Source organism: Leptodactylus fuscus, chromosome 2 (genome assembly GCF_031893055.1).
Source record: "Leptodactylus fuscus isolate aLepFus1 chromosome 2, aLepFus1.hap2, whole genome shotgun sequence".
In the NCBI taxonomy this organism is placed as follows: Eukaryota; Metazoa; Chordata; class Amphibia; order Anura; family Leptodactylidae; genus Leptodactylus; species Leptodactylus fuscus.
In genome coordinates, this window is record NC_134266.1 from 217,258,573 (window position 1) to 217,278,746 (window position 20,174).

The 20,174-nt window shown below is 43.2% G+C and overlaps 1 protein-coding gene across 4 annotated transcripts in view; it reads right to left on the minus strand.

Moving 5' to 3' along the window:
* Positions 1-19,109, minus strand: part of KMT2D (lysine methyltransferase 2D) — a 108,007-nt gene extending 88,898 nt beyond the window's left edge. For 2 of the 4 annotated variants that reach the window (XM_075265554.1, XM_075265553.1), the window contains exon 1: positions 18,562-19,109. The gene's annotated coding sequence lies outside the window, so the exon portion shown is untranslated. The remainder of the gene's footprint in view (positions 1-18,561) is intronic. The other 2 variants (XM_075265552.1, XM_075265555.1) reach the window with 2 other exon arrangements.
* Between the last annotated feature and the right edge of the window lie 1,065 nt (positions 19,110-20,174).

Consider the following 20,174-nt stretch of genomic DNA (forward strand, 5'->3'; position numbering starts at 1 on the left):
GAGCCTTAGAAAAACTCAAGCAGCCTTAATTTAGAGGGTTATTGCAATAACATGAATTTTATACATAGTACAGGAAATATTATGGTGTCCACAGATGCTGCCTATATACTTAGTATATAGTAAATAATTATAATTTCATAGGAATAAATACTTATTGTAGATCATCCATAACTTGCAAGGAAACCAAAATGCATTTCTATGCGGCAGTACATATAACATGAAGAGTTTGTCAAGCACATGGCCAAAGAACACAAAGACGTCTAAGCAGCACTTCCTGTTTTCCACATGTATGAGGTGAAGTGAAACTGAAGACTCTGCTCTGGCGACCCGGCAGCAGTTAGAGATACACGGCTTTGTTACCAACTCCACAGTATACGGCTGCAACTACAATAGGCAATAGTAAGGACATTAAACTTTTTTTTGTTTTTCTTGCTTTAGGCCCCATGCGAACATGCAGTGTTTTACATTGCAGATTTTACTGCAGTTTGTAGAGCAAAAGTCAGGAGTGGATTTAAAAGAAGGGAAATGTCTAAGAGCTTCTTTTGTATTTTCCATTCCATGTTCGGTTCAACAACAAAATAAAATATATATATATATATATATATATATATATATATATATATATATATACACACACACACATATACATATATACACATATACATATACACACACACCGTATATACTGGAGTATAAGCCGACCCGAATATACGCCGAGGCCCCTAATTTTAACACAAAAGAAACTGGGAAAATCTGTTGACTTGAGTATAAGCCTAGGGGGGGGGGGGGGGGAATGCAGCAGCTACTGGAAAATTTCAAAAATTAAAATGGACGGAGTTTTTGGGTGCAGTAGATGCTGGGGAAGGGGAGGGGGTGTTTTGGTTGTCTGTCTGCCCCTTCCCTGAGTTTGAGGACTGGGGTTTTTCCCCCCACTTGGAGTTCAGTCTGGCTGAATATACGGTATCTGCAGTGCTCCTATTAACCCCTTCCCGACAGAAGAGGAGCACTGCTGATCCCCTATATTCAGTAGACCGGGCACTTTCACACAGGGATACCTAATGTGTATGTGTTTCACAGTAATTTTCTACTTTTATATGTATTCTACAGAAAGGAGGGATTTAGAACTTCTATTTATATTTTTTTATAGTTTTTTTTTTTTTTTTCTTCACTATTTTATGGGGGATTCTATACATTACTATTGCAACTGGTCCCATGCCAGTGACAGCACATGCCAAGTACCAGGCACAACCCTACAGAATTTAACATTGTGTATAGCATTCAGTGAAGAAGCCACCAGGGCTGTGGAGTTGACTCAGACTCCGCTTCCCTACATTATACATAAGCCCATCCATCCACTTCTGTGTAGATTTCAGCTCTCAATAAAGAAACAAGGGAAAGAATAAGAATAGAGCAGATAATCACAGAAAAAGAAAAAGACAACATTTCGTAATAAAGTATATGACAAATTAGGCCTGGAAAATCTAAAGAATACAATTGTGAATCGCCACTGTGTTTTGGTGCTGGCAAATTTGCAGCAGATAACCAGTTATATTATCTTTGTACACATCGACCTAGGCATCCACTATATAATGTGAAAGCAACAGTATACTTTGTAATTCTCTAAACTAGAGGAGAAGCAACTTTAGTTTAAGGTTAACTCCAGTCAAAACCTGAAAAGTCAGCTTTGAACGCAGGGCCTACCCCAGCAGGCATCCCACGGACAGATTTCTACTGCTGCTTACAAAATAATAGACATTGAGCTGTCTTCTTGTTTGCCTGTGACATGAAAGAAGGGTCAACTGCAAAGCTCTAACCCAAATAGTGGTTGCTCAGAGTTGAGGCAAAGGAACTGTAATGTTTTCTGTCAAACAATCTTTACATTATATTATAAACTATTTAAATAAAGGCCCTATTACTCAGGCCAAGTTTGCAGGCAGTGATAGGAACTTTCTTTCCCAAGATGTGTGCATTACTGCCGGCTTCCAGCTTTATATGCAGTGTGGGGGCTCAGGTGCCAGACCACCACTGATCCCAAATGAATGACCTACTCTAAGGTTAGATTATTAATTGTCAATCTTGGAAATCCCTTTAAGGCTAAGACCCCACGTGACGTCCCATAGCAAAAAAGCGCTGCGGGAAACACCGTGGTAGCAGCACATCGCGGTTCTTCCAGCAGCGCTTTAGACAGAGAGTTCCCAGAGGTTTCTTCTGTGGACTTTCTATTTCAATTACACCTATGGAGAAACCGCCGGCATTTCTGTAGGTATAATTGATATGCTGTGATTTCCAAAACCGCCTTGGTTTTGGAAATTGCCACGTTTGCAGCCTGGTTTTCATCCACTTTGCTCTGACCGTAAAACGCCGTGATTTTTTTTTTATGGAGCATTTCTGCCACGGGCAAAGTGCGGCATTTATGCCACGTGGGGCCATCGTCTAAGTGTGGGGGGTTTTTTAATCTAAACAGAGGCCTCTTTATAAAAGGGATTGTGTCACAAAAAAACAAAGCTGGCCTCTAGACTGAGCATCATCTGTGTACCACCAAGTCAATGCGCACAGCCATCAGGAGACTTCCTACAGTAGCCGACCTCATCCATGCTGCTGCATATCTAGTTGCTAAGGACCTTTGACAAAGTCATCACAGTTCCTCAAGCCGTAGCAGTGACACATACAGCGCTGCATGCTACACAGAAGATCAGAAGAAGTAGTTAGCATGTACTGTTCTATTAGCTGTCACAACCAGACCAGTATAGTCTTATTTTTTGTTAAGTAATTTTCATAATTTTTTTTTCTGATGGCGACCTATTTCTTTTAAAGCGTAACTCAACTTTCAAACAATTTTTTCATTTTCTGGCAGCATCTGTGTCAAATATTGTAACACAAGTTACAAGAACAAAAACACACCAAACTCCATTCACCAAATCCAACAAGTCAAACTCTTTAGATCAATTAATAGGCTCGACTACTGATTCAGGTACAGTTAGATTTTTTTTGCCCCTCTATTCCCCAAAATTCCAAAATCAATCAGTTTTAGTGCCCTATATGTCATTTAGTCTCTGTACTGTCAGGGGGGTGGTGTCATTGTCAGAAACAGGGGCCTTTGTGGTCACCTGTCCAGGAATTGTGAGCGACTATGGCTGGCCAAATTCAAAGACTAAGTGCTAGCAATGAAGATTTCACACCACACAAGAGTTAGTATAAGATATAAGAGCTCTTCTCTTAGTCTCAGCAGTGCACACAAAGAGACCTTTATAACGCACGTGCAGGTTTTTATATCCAAATATAGTAGGTAAACAACAGCAAGCTCTATCATGAGTCTGATTGGTTGGTCGCGGTATCCGCCTCCTGTGACATCAGCTCCAGGGCACTACCTCCAGGAAGGCAGTGACCTTCTGCAATGCCCCTTCCTGTGATGTCACTTCTGTGGGTGTGCCAGGCCCTCCCATGAGAGCATGGGAGACCCTGTAGAGTCTCCCTGTGTCCGCATGGTCAGAGCACACCATAGAGGCCATCTTGTTATGTAATATATTCAGTTTCAAACGTAAGTAATTAGACTGCATTTAAATTTTAAGGATAATGTTTTTTTTTGTTATTCATATATTTACAACTTTCACATCAGGAAGGAGCAGACAAAGGGGTGCGATTCTGAGCCCTGACATTAACTATCTCTGATTGGAGCTCTGAATCCCATCCCCCTGCCTGACACTGCACTTTTGACATTACAGATCTGGGCTTTAAAAAAAAAAAAAAAAGTTCCAATCATTGGACTAGTCATACAATGAGTAGTGTAGGGGACGTGTCAGTGATGTCACTCAGGGTGTAATATAGGGAAGCTGTTACCTGCCCCCTGTGACTAGTTAAAGTAAATTTAACAATGATTTGAAATCTTACAATTGTACTTTTCAGCAACAAAAATCTTAGCGAGGGGCACCGTAGGAAAGGCCCCTGCTCAATACTGCCAACCCTCAACTATTTACTATAATATAGAATTCAGTGAAATAAAATCTACGTCCATATTATAATCCAAAGCTGAATTTACAACTATGCAGTCTTCAGAGCCAAAATCTCCTAAGAATTCCTGGCTAAGTGTCTCAGCAACTTATTTCATTGTAGGGGTCCATTTTGGGCAAGCTTGTTGACAGTTTCCAACATTGACCAGCAGAATTTTGGCTGTATCTCCCACTGCTCAGGATCAGCATAAAGCAATTCATTTACAAGGTGATTTTTTTAAATGTCAAGTTTAATTCTACACGTAAATGTAAAATGGCATTCAAAAGGTGAACACGCGCTTTAAAGATCAATTTGGAGAAAGGTGAATGCTGGGCCCGCTGCTTTGTAAAGTGTACATTTATTCACGGTATGTTAGAACAGCATGCCAATGATGGAATGAAAGAGATACTGCAAAGTTTAGGGGCCCAGTCACACAGCTCCAGGCTTAGTAACAAAACCGTGACTTATACATACAACAAGCCACGTAACATAAGTGTGGTCATCTTCCTGTGTTACACCCCCCCCCTCCCCAAACTAGCAACTGAGAATGTGAGTTACACACTGCAGTGTTCTCAATCACAGTCCATAAGCATTACATAAATTCCATGTAAGGATCGCACTTGCTAGAGATTTAAAGGGAGTCTTTCCAGTCCAAAATGCCTTCCAGACTAAGAATACAGTTCAGGAGGCATACCTATGACCACACACCGATGAAGCAATGGACAGAGAATCCTCTTTTTATGGACATGCAAATCAGTCTGCAAGTGCACCAGGAGCTACAGATAGCCAAACGTGCTCGGCTCTCAAAACCACCACAAAAAGCCATTCTTTTCACTATCACTATGATTAATATTATCAGCATTTGTCTGTGTCATGGCTGTCTAAACAAAGGGGCAACCCATGACACTTACAGGAAGATTTTCATAGGGCTTTCTCTTTAGGCCTCGTTCACATCCACGTCGGTAATCAGTTCAGGGGAGTCCGCATGGGGAACCCCCCGAACGGACTACCGAACACATTTGCAAGCAGAGTGCAGTGAAAGCACACGGATCCCCATAGACTATAATGTAATGGGGTCCGTGTGCTTTCACTGCACACCGCTTGAAAATGCATTCGGTAGTCCATTTGGGGGGTCCCTATGCGGACTCCCTGAACGGATTACCAAACGCAGATGTGAACCAAGGGTAAGAACTGTTGAAGACATCGCCGTTTTTGTCAATATGTAAATGAACTCCTGAAAGGAACAAGAGCACTGTGGTTGCTCCAAAGAGGTAAGTGGCAATGCCGCTGGTTCTCCAAATGGCTCATTTGCATATTGCAAAACCAGCACACTCAGAGCAACTGAAGTAATCATTGTAAACCATGCTGGGTTCTGGACCAGACTCTATTAAAGTATGTCAAATAAGCCACAAATAAAATAACGTTACCCTCTAGTTTGCAGCCTTTCATGCAGTAACTATGATGCTTTTTCACTTGACCGTGTTTCGTCCATGAAAATCAGGGTGTGGGCTGTATTTCCTGGACTGACCCCTGCATCATTGAGTTGTGTTTCAGGGAGCTCTCAAATGGCCAGGTTGCTACTACGAAAATAAATAAGTACACATACACAGTATATATTCCGTGTATACTCGAGTATAAGCCGACCTGAATATAAGCCGAGGCCCCTAATTTTACCACAAAAAAACTGGGAAAACTTATTGACTCAAGTATAAGCCTAGGGAGGGAAATGCAGCAGCTACTGGAAATTTTCAAAAATTAAAATGTTTGGTGTTTTTGGGTGTAGTAGTTGCTGGGTGCTGGGAAAGGGGAGGGGGTGTTTTTGTTGTCTGTCTGCCCCTTCCCTGAGCTTGAGGACTGGGTTTTTGCTTCCCCCACTTGGAATTCAGTCTGGCTGAATATAGGGTATCTGCAGTGCTCCTATTAACCCCTTTCCCGACAGAACAGGAGCACTACAGATCCTCTATATTCAGTAGACCAGGCACTTTCAGATACAGGGATACCTAAATGTGTATGTGTTTCACAGTCATTTTCTACTTTTGTATGTATTCTAGGGAAAGGAGGGATTTAGAACTTATTTTTTTGCACTATTTTATGGGAGATTCTATACATTAATATTGCGGCTGGTCATAGACCCCCCCCCCCCCCCCTTCTTTTTTCCCCCCCCCCACTATTTTATGGGAGATTCTATACATTGCTATTGCAGCTGGTCATAGACCCCCCCACCCTCCCAAAAAAAAAAAAAAAAATTTCTTGCTGACTCGAGTATAAGCCGAGGCGGGCATTTTCAGCACAAAAACTGGGCTGAAAAATTCGGCTTATACTCGAGTATATACGGTATATATTTTTTTCTATATGGAAATATCGGTGCCGTTAACAATCTCTGCCCACCATCAGGAGGGTGTTCCTCACTGCCCAGCTAGACTATTCAGGAACGCCCTTTGACAGTGAAGAGCTATTGGTAACGGCACCGATATCTTAGCGTTAGCGGGTTTTTTTGCCGGGTCAGGTGTACTTTTTAGTTATACCATTTTGGGAAATGGTATTGCTTAGATCACTTTTTACTTAAATCAGAGGCAAAACTGAAAAAAAAAAAAAAAAAAAAAAAAGTATTTTTGACATGTTTATTTTGCCAAAATACACGCACGTTTACTCCGTGTGAATCGGGCCCTTAGAGTTTTTGCAAATGCAGAGTCTTTGAAAAGCTGTGTTCTCCCTTTCCCCCACAAGGTTTTATGTGGGAGGCAAAAATGCAAAACACAGAGGAAAGGACTGAAGAGCATTTTTGGTATTGGGTTTTCTGCTGCATTTCACTAGGGTGGATTTTATGAAAAATTACCGTATATACTCGAGTATAAGCTGAGGCCCCTAATTTTACCACAAAAAAACAAAAAAAAAACTGGGAAGACTTCTTGACTCAAGTATAAGCCGAGGGGGGGGGGGGGGGATGCAGCAGCTACTGGAAAATTTCAAAAATTAAAATGGTTGGAGTTTTTGGGTGCAATAGTTGCTGGGTGCTGAGGAAGGGGAGGGGGTGTTTTGGTTGTCTGTCTGCCCCTTCCCTGAGCCTGAGGACTGTTTTTTTTTTTCCCCCACTTGGAATTCAGCCTGGCTGAATATAGGGCATCTGCAGTGCTCCTATTAACCCCTACCTGACGGAACAGGAGCACTGCAGATCCCCTATATTCAGTAGACCGGGCACTGTCAGACACAGGGATACCTAATGTGTATGTGTTTCACAGTCATTTTCTACATTTATATGTATTCTAGGGAAAGGAGGGATTTAGAACATTTATTTAAAGCTTCTTTTTCCCCCCCCCACTATTTTATGGGAGATTCTATACATTGTCTATACATTGCTATTGCAGCTGGTCATAGACACCCCCCCCCCCCAAAAAAAAAAAAATAAATAAATAAATAATTTGCTTGCTGACTCGAGTATAAGCCGAGGGGGGCTTTTTCAGTACAAATACTGTGCTGAAAAATTCGGCTTATACTCAAGTATATACGGTAGCTTTTTGTGGTGTTGCTACAGATGCCAACACATCTGCGCCCGGTCTCCGTTCTGCATGTTTCCGGTTTCCTGCACAAAACAGGGGCAGGAGACAAACCTGCAGGCATTTTTCAAACCCATTCATTTGAATGGGTTTGAAAAGTGTCCAGCCGTGAGCACCGGTGAGTGTTTTATGCTCTGCGTGGTGAAACAGTTTTTTGTTGTTTTTTTGTTTTTTTTTTAAACCGGACACAGAGTCAGACATGCAGTACTCTGTGTCCGGTTTAAAAAATAAATAACGGTTTCGCCGCGGAGAGCTCAAAACGCTCACGGCTGGACTCGGCAAGACAGGTTTCCGTCTTCTGCCGGCAGAAGACAGAAACCTAATACGGAGTGCTGAACGCTGGTGTGAACCCAGTGTCAGTAGTACTGCCTTTATATATTCATTACACTCTTATCCTGGCATACATGGGAATATTCCATACAGCCACGCACATAACTCAACTTTGCAGGGCAAGTGCTGTTTATTAACACCAAGTTAGAGGCTTCATCAACAGCCTTCTTTGCAGGGAGAATTGCATAACATGCAGCGCTGGTTAGCCATCAAAATAACAGATGCAAATACGGCAGAAACTTCTGTAGATTGACAAACAAAAAGGTCAAGCTGGATCCTTGAGAGGCTTCACATCTTACAGCAATTTGTCTATCTGCATACTGTGTAAATGTCCACATCAACACAAAAGATAGTATTATGCACTTAGACAGCTGTAGTAGGGATGTGCGTAAGCTATAACAGAAGAAGAACGCAACTGGAAAAACATTCGACATTTCATATAGCAAGAACAGTTTATGTGCTGGGCCAAACAAGCCATCTGAACATAGCTCTAATTTTGGATAGATTCACCAATCTGCCAGAATTGGCCAAATGCGTAAAGAGAACGAATGACATCAGTCACTGGGGAAGAGCTAGATTAGGCTTAATCGTTTTCAACAAGTCCTATAAAACCAAAGATGTGCTGCAGCAGCTCATCTTCCTCCAACTAATGAAACAAGCAGGAACGCTCAGTTGACCCTAGAATTTACTGGACAGGCATCTCTGGCTCTGTTCATCCCAAGTTTCTGAACCAAGTTTGGCCTCTTTCACCCAGAGAATGCAACCAAAATCTCACATATGAGAAGTGCCTGCATATCACAATGCCTGCTAGGAAAAATAAATCTGTAACAAGTCCACACTCTCATAGCCACAAGTAGAGCAATGAATAGCACTTGGTTATAATGTACATCTGTTCTACGCTAGGTTCACACCTGTGTTCAGGTTCTCCCCCCTTTTGTGGGGTGCGGTTGGAGACCCCACAAACAGAAACCTAATCCGATTTACCTGCATAAACCTGTGGACTCTATAGACTATAATGAGATCTACTGGGTTTCTGCCTCAAAAATGAGGGAAAAAAAAAGGAAAATGGTGCTGAATTTGGCGTGGAAACCACCTCAGATTCAGTGCTGGGGGGGGGGGGGAGCCTCCAATTGACTTCAATGGGTTCCTTTTTCTGAAGTCAATGGGAGGCTCTTTTTTTTCACCCCTGAATCTGAAGCAGATTCCACACCAAATTCAGCACCATTTTCCTCCATGTGAATGCCCCCTAACTCTCTGCATTTTTAAAGTGGAATGGAGAATGGAATCCTCGAGCGGAGATGAGGTGCAGGTGTGAACCTAGCCTTAGGCCGAATTCACACACAACCAAAACAACATGCTTCATATACATTTTTTGTTTATAGAGATTTGTGGCCAGATGTTATACTGAATAGTCTACATAGACAACCTTTTGCTTTTTAGCATTTGTTAGTATGGGCATTTTTAAGTCAGCATATTGCTAGATTTAATGATACACAGAAAAAAAAAAAAAAAAAGCCAATTGGAGTAATGGCATTTTCCTTGTTGTTCTAAAATGGTAAGTTACAACACCCTCGCTGCTCCAGAGAGGTAATCTGAATATTGCAAACACCAATGATATCTCAGTAAAAGAAGCAATGATTCACACCGTTTGATCCAAAAGCCTCCAACGTACCTACAGGACTGGACTGCTATCCTAGTGGCAGACACCCTTTAAAAAATACGCACACCCAGAGCACTGCATATATACTAATCCAGTCTAGGGCCAAGGCCCCTAGTTGCAGAAATGCTGTGTTTCTGTCACTGGAAAAAAAAAAAAAAAAGTTGCATTTTACAGTACCAGCAAAATGAGGTTTTCCTATAGATTTAATAAGGGAAGAAAAATGAAGCAAAAAAACACAACGAAAAATGCAGCACTTTCAGGGCTGGTTCACACGGGGCAAAAGGGGGCGGATTTTGGCACTGAATCCACGTCAGAATCCACCCCCTCACAATAGAGGTCTATGCAGACTGCTAGGTTACTTTTTTCCGTGAGCGGTTTGTTCCAACTCACGGAAAAAAGAAGCGAGCTGCCCTTTCTTCGGGCGGATTCCGCGGCTGATTCAGCCCGGCGTCCGCCTTGCAGCAGCGCCCTCCAGACTAGGCCATTTCGTTTGGGCCTACTCCAGAGCGGGAAGCCGCGACAGGCGCATTTTAGTCCTGTTCTGATGCGGCTTCCCGCGTCAAAATCAGGACCAAAATACGCCACTGTGCCCCGTGTGAACTAGCCCTTAGTGGTGGTTCAATATGTTGGGTCTTAGCCTAAAAGGCAGACTGTGGAAATTTAGACTTTACATCTTCTTTTAGCTGGCTTAGTTTACCCCTGAATAATACACCAAACATTTGGTACATTTTGGTACACTATCGCATCTTATGCCCACTTCCTATGAGGTGACATCCCCTCTACACTGTACCCCTTTTCATGCAAGCTGTAAGAGTGTCTAAAAGACTTGATAAATGTGGTACGTGGCATGTAGTTGTGGCATGTGGTCCATGGCATGCAGGTTTTTGGTACAAAGAATTCCAGAAATCTGAAAATTTTGCTTGATAATGCTTCCCCAGCAGGCTACAGTTATTTGTTTTTCACAAAAAAATAAATAAATACAGGCACACACAAAGTATATATAAAATAACTGTTGGATCACTTAAAAATCCTGGCAAACGATCTTTTTTCCCAACCAAGCTGAATATACTGTATCAGGTCTTTAGTAATAATAAGATAGGACACATCTGTACAGGGGGGTAGCTATAGAGAGTGCAGTTGAAGCAGTCACTACCAGGTCTCAGATCCTAACACACAAAATATACCTGTAATCTGAATGATGTAAGCAAGTGCTCCATTACAGATTTCACATTGGGGCTCATGTGCTTCAGGTTACTCCTTGCAAACAAAACCCCACTAATAACTAAACCGTTCAGTTCATAGACCACCAAGATGTAAGTCATCAGTCTTGGGTATGAAGGCCCCACTTTCACAGGCAGTTCTATATTCCATTGCCATTGTAATTTTTAAGTTACTCTGCCGCAACATTTTTTTGAAACACAAAAAAAAACAAAAACAAAAAAAAAACACACACACACACACACACACACCCCACCAGTTGACATCAAAATACCCCCCCACACACACTATATTAGATTTGAATTGCTTTGGGTTAGTTCAGCAGTCATGAATACACTTCACATTATGCCTGTCAACATGAACAATCGTACTGACATTTTTCTACATGTGAAAACTGCACCACAGCCCAACACCCACAAAGTTTTGTTTTTTCAAGTTGACAGCATGACATCAGAAAACAAATGTCACTACGAGTAACACACAGAATCTTTTGTCAGGCGTTACAGTAACACGATTGACCATATTAACTATCATTTCAGCAAAAATGCACAATAGTTGTGCAATCGTAGCGTAACTGCAAAGGCAGAGGAACACTGCACGAGAGGGACCGTTAACATTAAAATGAGGTTAAGGCCCACATCTGGTGGGGGTGTCCCCTCCTGCACCCCTTTTGGACTGGGGTTAGATGGGTTATCGTTCAGGTTATGGGGGTGGATTTGGAGGACAACCCTGCCCCTCTGCTTCTCTCCATATTTTCACGTGAGTTCCGGAAATCCACTCGCAGGCTTCTGGGGTTCATGCTAGTGGCAGCTAGATCAGTTATTCCTAGGCTTTGGAAGTCCCCGACCCCTCCGACGCTCCTCTCATGGTTGAAGGAGATCCTTAACTTGCGCACGTGGAATCCACCCCCTCACAATGGCGGTCTACAGAGACCGCTAGCACTCTTTTTTTACGCTAGCAGCATGTTGCCACTAGCAGAAAAAAGAAGCGAGCTGCCCTATCTTCAGACGTATTCTGTTGATCCGAGGCAGCAACCTCCGGAGTCTGCCCATTCATTTGAGCCTACTCCGGAGGGAAGCCACGACAGGCAGATTTTGGCCTGAGAATGACGAGGCTCCTTGCGTCACTCTCGGTGCCAAAATCCACCCCCACCCCCCTCTGCTGCGTCAGTATGTTATTATTCCCTGTCCCTGCTCCCCCCTACCCTATTCTTTAATTTTGGTCTATTGCCTCATTTTCTATTCCTGGGTTCACACACACACACACACACAGCTCCCCTCCTCCCTGTCCCCTATTGTAAAGTTGTTGAAAAAACTGTCAAACTTTTAATATTTAAAAAAAAAAAAAAAAATTTAAAAAAAATTAGATTACAGAGGAATGGTGTGTATTCACCCAAACTTTGAGTTACCTTCAAACCAAGAGTACACGGGTACTCTTGCCTCTGATTGGAGCTCTGAGTCACACCCCCTGCCTGACACCGCCCTTCTGACATTACAGAGCTTACATAGCACTAGAGATGAGAGAGTACTGTTCGGATCAGCCGATCCGAACAGCACGCACGCATTGAAATGAATGGAAGCACCTGGTACTTCCGCTTTGACGCCGGCCGCTTAACCCCCGGCGTGCCGGCTACGTCCATTCATTTCAATGTGTGCGTGATGTTCGGATCGGCTGATCTGAACAGTACTCGCTCATCTCTACATAGCACATCAGGCACCAAAACTAACTGTGCTTGTGACTCTGGAACCATGGAGGATACAGAGAAAATTTCAACTGTGCCAGAATCAGTGGAGCAGCTCCTATGAAGGAAAGCTAACTTGAGTTGGTGGAGCTGGTGAGGGACCTCTTTAAACCTCAGTAGAACATTTTTCACTGAGAACACTGCCATGATAAAGCACAGCAAAGACACAGGTTGGGAACTTATCAAGTTCTGCACTACAGAGTTCTGGCATCAAAAAGTTGCAACTTTTTGGGCTTACCTGTGCAAAAATGAAATTTATGTTTGCTGTTTCACATCACCCATTGTACATTTGAAAAGAGAGTGGCGAAAGTGGTCGTGGTGTTATATGAAAGTTGAGAGTCTTGGAATGACTGTTTTAGGTTTTGAAAAGACAAAGCTATATTTGTTTGAAGTTACTGCCCGACATCAGCTTCCTTACATTATACATGAGCCCGTCTACCCCTTCTCCAGTGGGAATTATGGGGACATATCTGTTCCGTGACACTGAGGTGATGGAAGGATTGAAGGATTATACACCACACAACTAAGGCAGAACATTTCTATACAGTGAAGTGTGCACATTATTAGACTTCCCTTGTTACAAAAAAACTCTGAACATAATTTTTGTTTGAGAAAAAGTAGTAAAAGTATTGCATTTTTTCCTTTTTCACAGCCCTTTACATGGATGAAAGTAGATGCTAACCATAACTACTAAAACTCTCCTTATGGTAATACAGTTAAAGGTGTATCTAAGACATAAAGAGGTTGTCCCATTACACCCCCAACTGGGCATTTATCCTGTCCTTTGCATAGAGGAGAAGTGTCCATAATGGCACAAGCCCCTTAAGCCTTAGGGTTGGTTCACACTAGTGCTTGTATTCCGTCCGCAAGGAGTCCGCATGGAGACCTCCCCCGGACGGAATGCAATTGCAAGCGATGTGTTAACCAACCCTTAGTCACAAAACAGAAAAAAAAAAAAGAAGGCCATGTGACAGTTTGTGTGTGTGTGTGTGTGTGTGTGTGTCGCTTAGGCCTTTTTTTTTTTTTTTTCTTACCTTCATGTGACTAAGGCTTAAAGGGCTTGTGCCATTATGGACACATCCTCTATCCACAGAACAGGGTAAAAGTGCCCAGTCACTGGGAGCCCAAATCCTGGGCCTCCCAGTGATCAGAAGGATGGGGGACAGAGTCCCGCTAAAGCCTCCTTGTGAATGGAGTACCAGTGTGTGCACATATGTGACCGACACTCCATTTACAAGGAAGCCTAAAGGGGGACTTTTCATCCTATTGATCACTGTGGTACCTAGCTTCGGGTCCATTGTGATTGGACAGGAGAGAAGTGTCCATAACGGTACAAGTCCTTTAAGCATGATAGGGGGGGGGGGGAGCCATGCTAAAGATTTATTTTATTTAAAAAAATAAAATTAATTGACATGTTCTGTCACAAAGGGCTATACAGTCAGTGACTGAATGCCTACGAAAGTGTATATATATATATTTATTTATTTATTTTTAATACACACACACAACTATACATCTAATTAACTATACAAATAGTTGTATAATATACTTAAAAATACCAAATTTTACATCAATGGGGAGCTAACTGTTAGGACCCCTGCAGATCAGTTGTTTTTATGTAACTGATTTCCAGCAATGCTTGCTCTTGGCCTCTTTTATAGTGGCAGTTTCAGTGTCCCATACACTTGAATGGGATACCTCTGCGGTACCCATAACCACTGCTACAGCATGTAAATACTGGGACTGTGGGTCACACAAAAGCAGTTTTAGTTTTTTGAGACCAACACCTTTCAATCTAAAATTGATGGCCTATCCTAAAGATAGGCCAATGTTATTAAAAAAAAAAAAAAAAAAAAACAAAACACAATCTCTAACAAATCCCATCCACATGCGGTATTAAAACCATGTGGGTTTTCTGTCAATTATTGCTGCAGGTTTTACCACCAGAATAATACTAAGGGTCAGTTCACACGTGAAAACCGCCTAGCTTATTTGTGCGAGGTAAAAAACCTCGGGGAGTTTTTTTGACGCTGTTTTTTGCATTCCACGCGGTTTTTGACGCGGTTTTCGCTAGCGGTTTTCGCTAGGTTTTTTTTTTCCTATATGTGCTATAGAAACTGCAGGCGAAAACCGCGCGTTTTTTTGCAAAAAACCGCGCGGTTTTGTGTGCAAAAAACCGCGCGGTTTTTTACCGCGCGGTTTTCGCCTCCCATTCACTTCTATGCAATTCTTCAAGCGTTTTCCGCCTGAAGAAAGGTCATGTTGCTTCTTCAGGCGGAAAACGCTAGGAGGAAAAAAAAAAGCTAGTGGTCTACATAGACCACCATGTTAAAGGAGCGGTTTTTGAAGCGAATTCCGCTGTCAAAAACCTCCCCTTTGCCCACGTGTGAACTAGCCCTAACACTGAAGAGAAATCTGCAGCTGAGGCCCAGGCAAAAAAAAGAAAGTAATTACATCTGATTTCAGATAGGTTTTTGCCATAGCAGGTTTTGTTTTAGTTGAAAATGTTGCTGCATGTCACTGAAAATATTTTGCAGCAGTTTTAGGGCTCGTTCACACAGGGGCGGTGGGGGCGGATTTTGACACAGAGAGTGACGCAGGAGTCGAGTCACTCTCCGGTCAAAACCCGCCTGCCACAACCATCGCAGTCGCGGCTTTCCCCTCCGTAGCCGGCTCAAATGAATGAGCAGACATCGGAGGGTGCTGCCGCTAGGTCATGTCGCTTCTATTTTTCTGCTAGCAGAAATTTTTTTTTTTTTTTTTTTTTAAAAAAAGCAATCTACAGAGACCAATATCGTAAAGGGGCGGATTTTGAAGCGAAATCCGCTGTCAAAATCTGCCCCTTTGTTCACGTGTGAACTAGCCCTTAGTGTGTGCAGCCTTACCCTAAGTAGGAAGAGAGGGAAAAACAGCTACCGGGTAATACTTAGGGCAACACCAAACATTCTGCGTTTGACAGCAGATTCTACACCAAAGAGTAGTATAATACATGTGCAAGGGATATTTCAGGTGCGGTAGCTGCTTGGGTTTCCGTTCGGGAAGTCAGCTTGGGGACCCCCCAGACGGAAACCTAACCCGCATAAAAGAAGTGGTTATCTTTGGAAACCCGCAGACTCCATAGACTATACTGGGGTTCGTGTGGTTTCCGCTCAAAAAATGTGGAGAGAAGAGTGCTGCTTGTAGGACTTTTCTCTCCGCATTTGTCATGCAGAGAGGGGAACGGGATGGCCCGAACACAGATGTGAGTCGTCCTAACACCACCTGCATACCTATTTTCTGATATGCAGCATGCTCAAATTGTTGCAATTTTTGACTGGAAATTTCTCCTTTCACAAAGCAGAGGATACACTTTGACTATATGTAGGGGTTCTTTTACACAGACCAATGCCTGGACATAATGTGCACCAATCGACAATATAACAACTGGCGCCCATTTCTAGCCACTTTAAACATGGCTTCACATGAGCATATTTATTCTGTAAAATACAAATCGGATATCAGCCATATTTCCTAAGCTGAATATTGATCCAGGACCCAGACTCCAAACATCATAGTACTACATGTCTCCCCATGGGATCACAGTCCTGTACTGGAACTGTGTTTTCTGGACAATAGTCCTACTGGGAGGCAGAAACTAATGATATCATAGATCGCTAACTGCTGATGTAACTTCCACTATTATATGTGCTTACCAAAAAAAGCAAACCACACACGTAACACGAATAAAAACCAGGGCTGAGGAGTCCGTAAATCTTTCATAGCCATGGCCAGTCAGAAGCAGTAAAGCTCCTTCATATTTTAATAATTATATTTTTAATAAATCTATTGAAGTAAATAAGCGACAACCTATATAATATTAATAATTGTATAATCTAATTAAGAATCAGCATTTTTTTTTATTGGAGTCAGTAACTTTTTCTGACTATCCAAAATTAGAACCCGACAGACTCCACAGGCTAATGAAGACTGGATGGGGGAGACTGTAGTTAATGCTGTCGTTTGGTCCATATACACACTGCATATTGTTGACCTTATCTCCCCCGTTTACATGCAATGTGCTGCCAACAGTGATTTGCAGGCCTGCACACACAAAAAAAAATAAATAATACACACACGTTTGTTAGCTGATCGCTGCCATGTTTACATGGTGTATTGATCAGAAACTGCAGAAAATAAGTGCCATATATCTGCCCCACCTGGAGTTACCTCGTATCTTATAGGAAGAAAATGATGCAGCTTTAAAACCCAAATTCTACAGACCCTTCTTCCATAACAATAGTAAGGACAATCCATCAGCAACAGAGACCATACATTATAGATAGGAATATGCTAATAGATTACATACACACATATAGATTTTCTTAGTTCAATGATTACCTACATTATACAGACATCATAGAATAAAAATGGTCACAGTGCTTATTTACACATCCTTATAGGGGGGGTTTTTTGACTGTGGAAAAGTAATCAGTTTCTAATAAACTACAATGTTAGGGGGGGGGTTATTTGTTTGTTTTATTTAACTATCAGTTCTCTGCTGATGCGTCAGTGATTTCCCATCTATAGGTCATCAAGTTTTCATGTCCATAGAGAAAAGTTTAAAATAGAAAAAAAAAAAAGGGGGGGGGGGGTTGGTCACGTACGTCACGCACTAATGTCATTAACGTATAAGGAAAAAATATATCTTTGTACCGTGTTAGCCAGTGGATATGAAATATATTTAACGTTAATGTCATTTAGAGTGACTCCAAAATGTGCACGAAGAGCAGATAGCACACAGATGACTTCCATCACGTACAGCAAGTTTTTCACGGATCCACTGACATGCATTGGAGAGTTTGGACCAAAAAAAAAAAAAAGTGGACAAAAATAGAAGACACTTCCATTCCCCCCCCCATGCAGAACAATGGTCCATTCCATGTGCTGCAGAATATGTTGGTGCCAAAAAAAAACAAAATAATTCAGCAAAAAATGTCTCTCTTGCTACCTCAGTACCTTTTCTATGTAATGTCTGCCATAATCACAAACACGATATATATATATATATATTAGTATAGTATATATAGTTCAACCTCAAAAATAATTTATTGCATTACTATGGCCCGGTATGTTACGCAAGTCCATCCAATCAGGTCAACTTATTGTAGTGCTACACATCAGATATGCCCACAGTGGATATACCCACTAGGATCAGAAATTCTGTGCCACATCGCTAAGGACATTTGTGCCGCATTCTCTCACGTTTATTGACATGATGGGGTCTGATGTACACTGTGCATCATGTCTACCATGTAACCAGGTTATTAATGTCCTACATATATGTAGTCGGCCTTCATTTCTGACATTAATACCAGGTGACATAATGCCTGCCTGTAATCCTTAGCAGGATGTTTAGCTCTGGACACCGTCACAATGTAACTTTCTTGTTTACATTTACAAACTATGGAAACAAAATAAGTTGACGGAATTGTTGACAGTTTCCCATCTCAGATGATAATAATATAATGTATACAGCAGGGAGACTGGCTAGAGGAACATGCCCAGCACATGGCACCTCCAACACAAAGACCTGAGGATGTGTGTGTACAGGTATGTGGCACACACCTTACCCTCCATGTGTGCACGGCACCATGCTATACATGCCCACAGACCAAGCCTGTTTTCTGACATGGCCACTCTTGCCAGTGACCCCACAAACAGTTTTCTCGCCCCTACGGACAGTTCATGGCCACTGTATGGCTACGGTGAATTATCAGCCATGATCTTTACAATACCTATATGGAAACATTGGAAAAATGTGTTTTCTAAATTTCCCCACAAATTGTGTGCCACCCCCTATGATGCCAGTCAGGCTATGCACAAGTGGTGCTGCCTATGGGCAGTATACATGGCACACAGTATACAGGCCTGTGCCCCCTGGCACCCAGGAGGAGCGGCCCTGGCATTGTACTGACGGCCCGCACCGACACATCCTCCCAGGCCGAGGAGGGGGCGCACAAAGAGGCAGAGCACACACAGCCAGAGCCGGTCAGCACAGCCCGGTGTCCCACCCAGCTCTCCCCGCCTCTCACCTCTACAGTGGCCGGGGCAGCATCTCACCCCGTCACCCGATACTATGCCCGGGAGTTTGGGGGCAGTGGGGAAGCGAGGGACCCCAGTGTGCAGCTACGGCCTCCCCGGCCTTCTTTACTCCATGCCCCGGCTCTGCCGTCCCGCTGCCTCCCGATCTCCTCTCTTCCTCGTCGCTCGCTTCCTGTCGTTATCCTCCTCCCAATTTTCAGTTGCCGAGCTCAAAATTCAGTCGCCATTTTCCTTGCCCGGAGATAAAATAGTCCAGTCGAGCCGGGATGTCCCCGATCGTAGCGCTCAGGCCGCAGGCCCCCCCTCCCGGCACACACAGGGGAAACAGTCCGGAAGCAGGGGGAAGGCGGCAGCTAGGGCGGAGCCAATGCCTTTGTCGGTGTATCCGGTTGCCGGATTTCGTTGCTCTTTTCCAGCACCGGGTCTTTATTAGAGCTGCGGCAGCGGAGGAGGTGGAGGAGGAGGGATACGCGCGACCGCTCGGGATGTGACTGTGCAGTGACGCGGCTCCGCACAGGATGCTTCCGCCGGGGGATTAACCGCTTCACTGCCGGCCTCTAGTGGGAGAAAGCACGTGGGAAACAGAAAGGGGAGGCAGCTGGATGTCCTTCCAAAAATGGTGGGCGGGAGGTGGCGGCGACAACAACAATAATAATAATAATAACAATATGGAGAGGGAAGCAGGCCTGTGATACAGTGTACAAGCCCGAGCTCAGGGTAGAGCCTGTACCTGGGTGAAGGTACACAGCAGCCTGTGCTCACAAAGGAAACATGTCCTCTACTCACAGCACCCTGCAGAGCTTCCTTACATCTGCTCTGGAGACTCCATGGCAGTGACCTGCAGTCACAAAAGTATTTCAAGTTGGATGGTTAAAGTATATAGATAATGGGGTCCATGGTCGCCGCTGTATTAGCCTCCTCCAGACCAGAACAACGGACACCTGGACACAGATGTGAACATAAAAGTCCTTGAGCTGTACTTTCCAGTCAGCTTACTAAACTTCTCTATGAAACCCTGGGAAAGCTGAGTGACTACCAACATGGCCGCTGTTACATGTACAGTATGCCTCAGGTTGTCACCCAGCTTCCATAAAAGTTCTGAACCGAAACCGCACTGGATAAATCCACATAGTATATTATCTGCTGTGAACTTGGCAGCAGCGAATCCGTAGTAATAAATCTCATCTACACAATGTAGTGCAAAATTGTCCTACTGTCTGAGTTTCCCAGCAGCAGCAAGGGCGTACCTGGACATAACCACCCTCTATAGTAAACCTCACAGTTCAAGGGGTTTCTGGTCCACTGTAACCCTTTCCTAAAAAATGACAAGCAGGGCGCAGTAACAACAAAGTGTCGTATCTTTGGTGCTAATATGGGCCCCCTCCCATAGGTATATCTATGGAGTGCAGAGGAAGCAGATGCTACTGGACCTAGAGGGAACCCCCCAAAAGTCCCTTTGTACCTTTAAATATACCTCTATTCTAAATGGCACAAGGTATTTAAGGTCCCTGTTACACATTCTGCATTGGGGTCCAGGAACTTCAAGTTACACCTCTGGCCATGCATCAAAGATTCACCACTTTTACACCAGTTGTCTGGCACA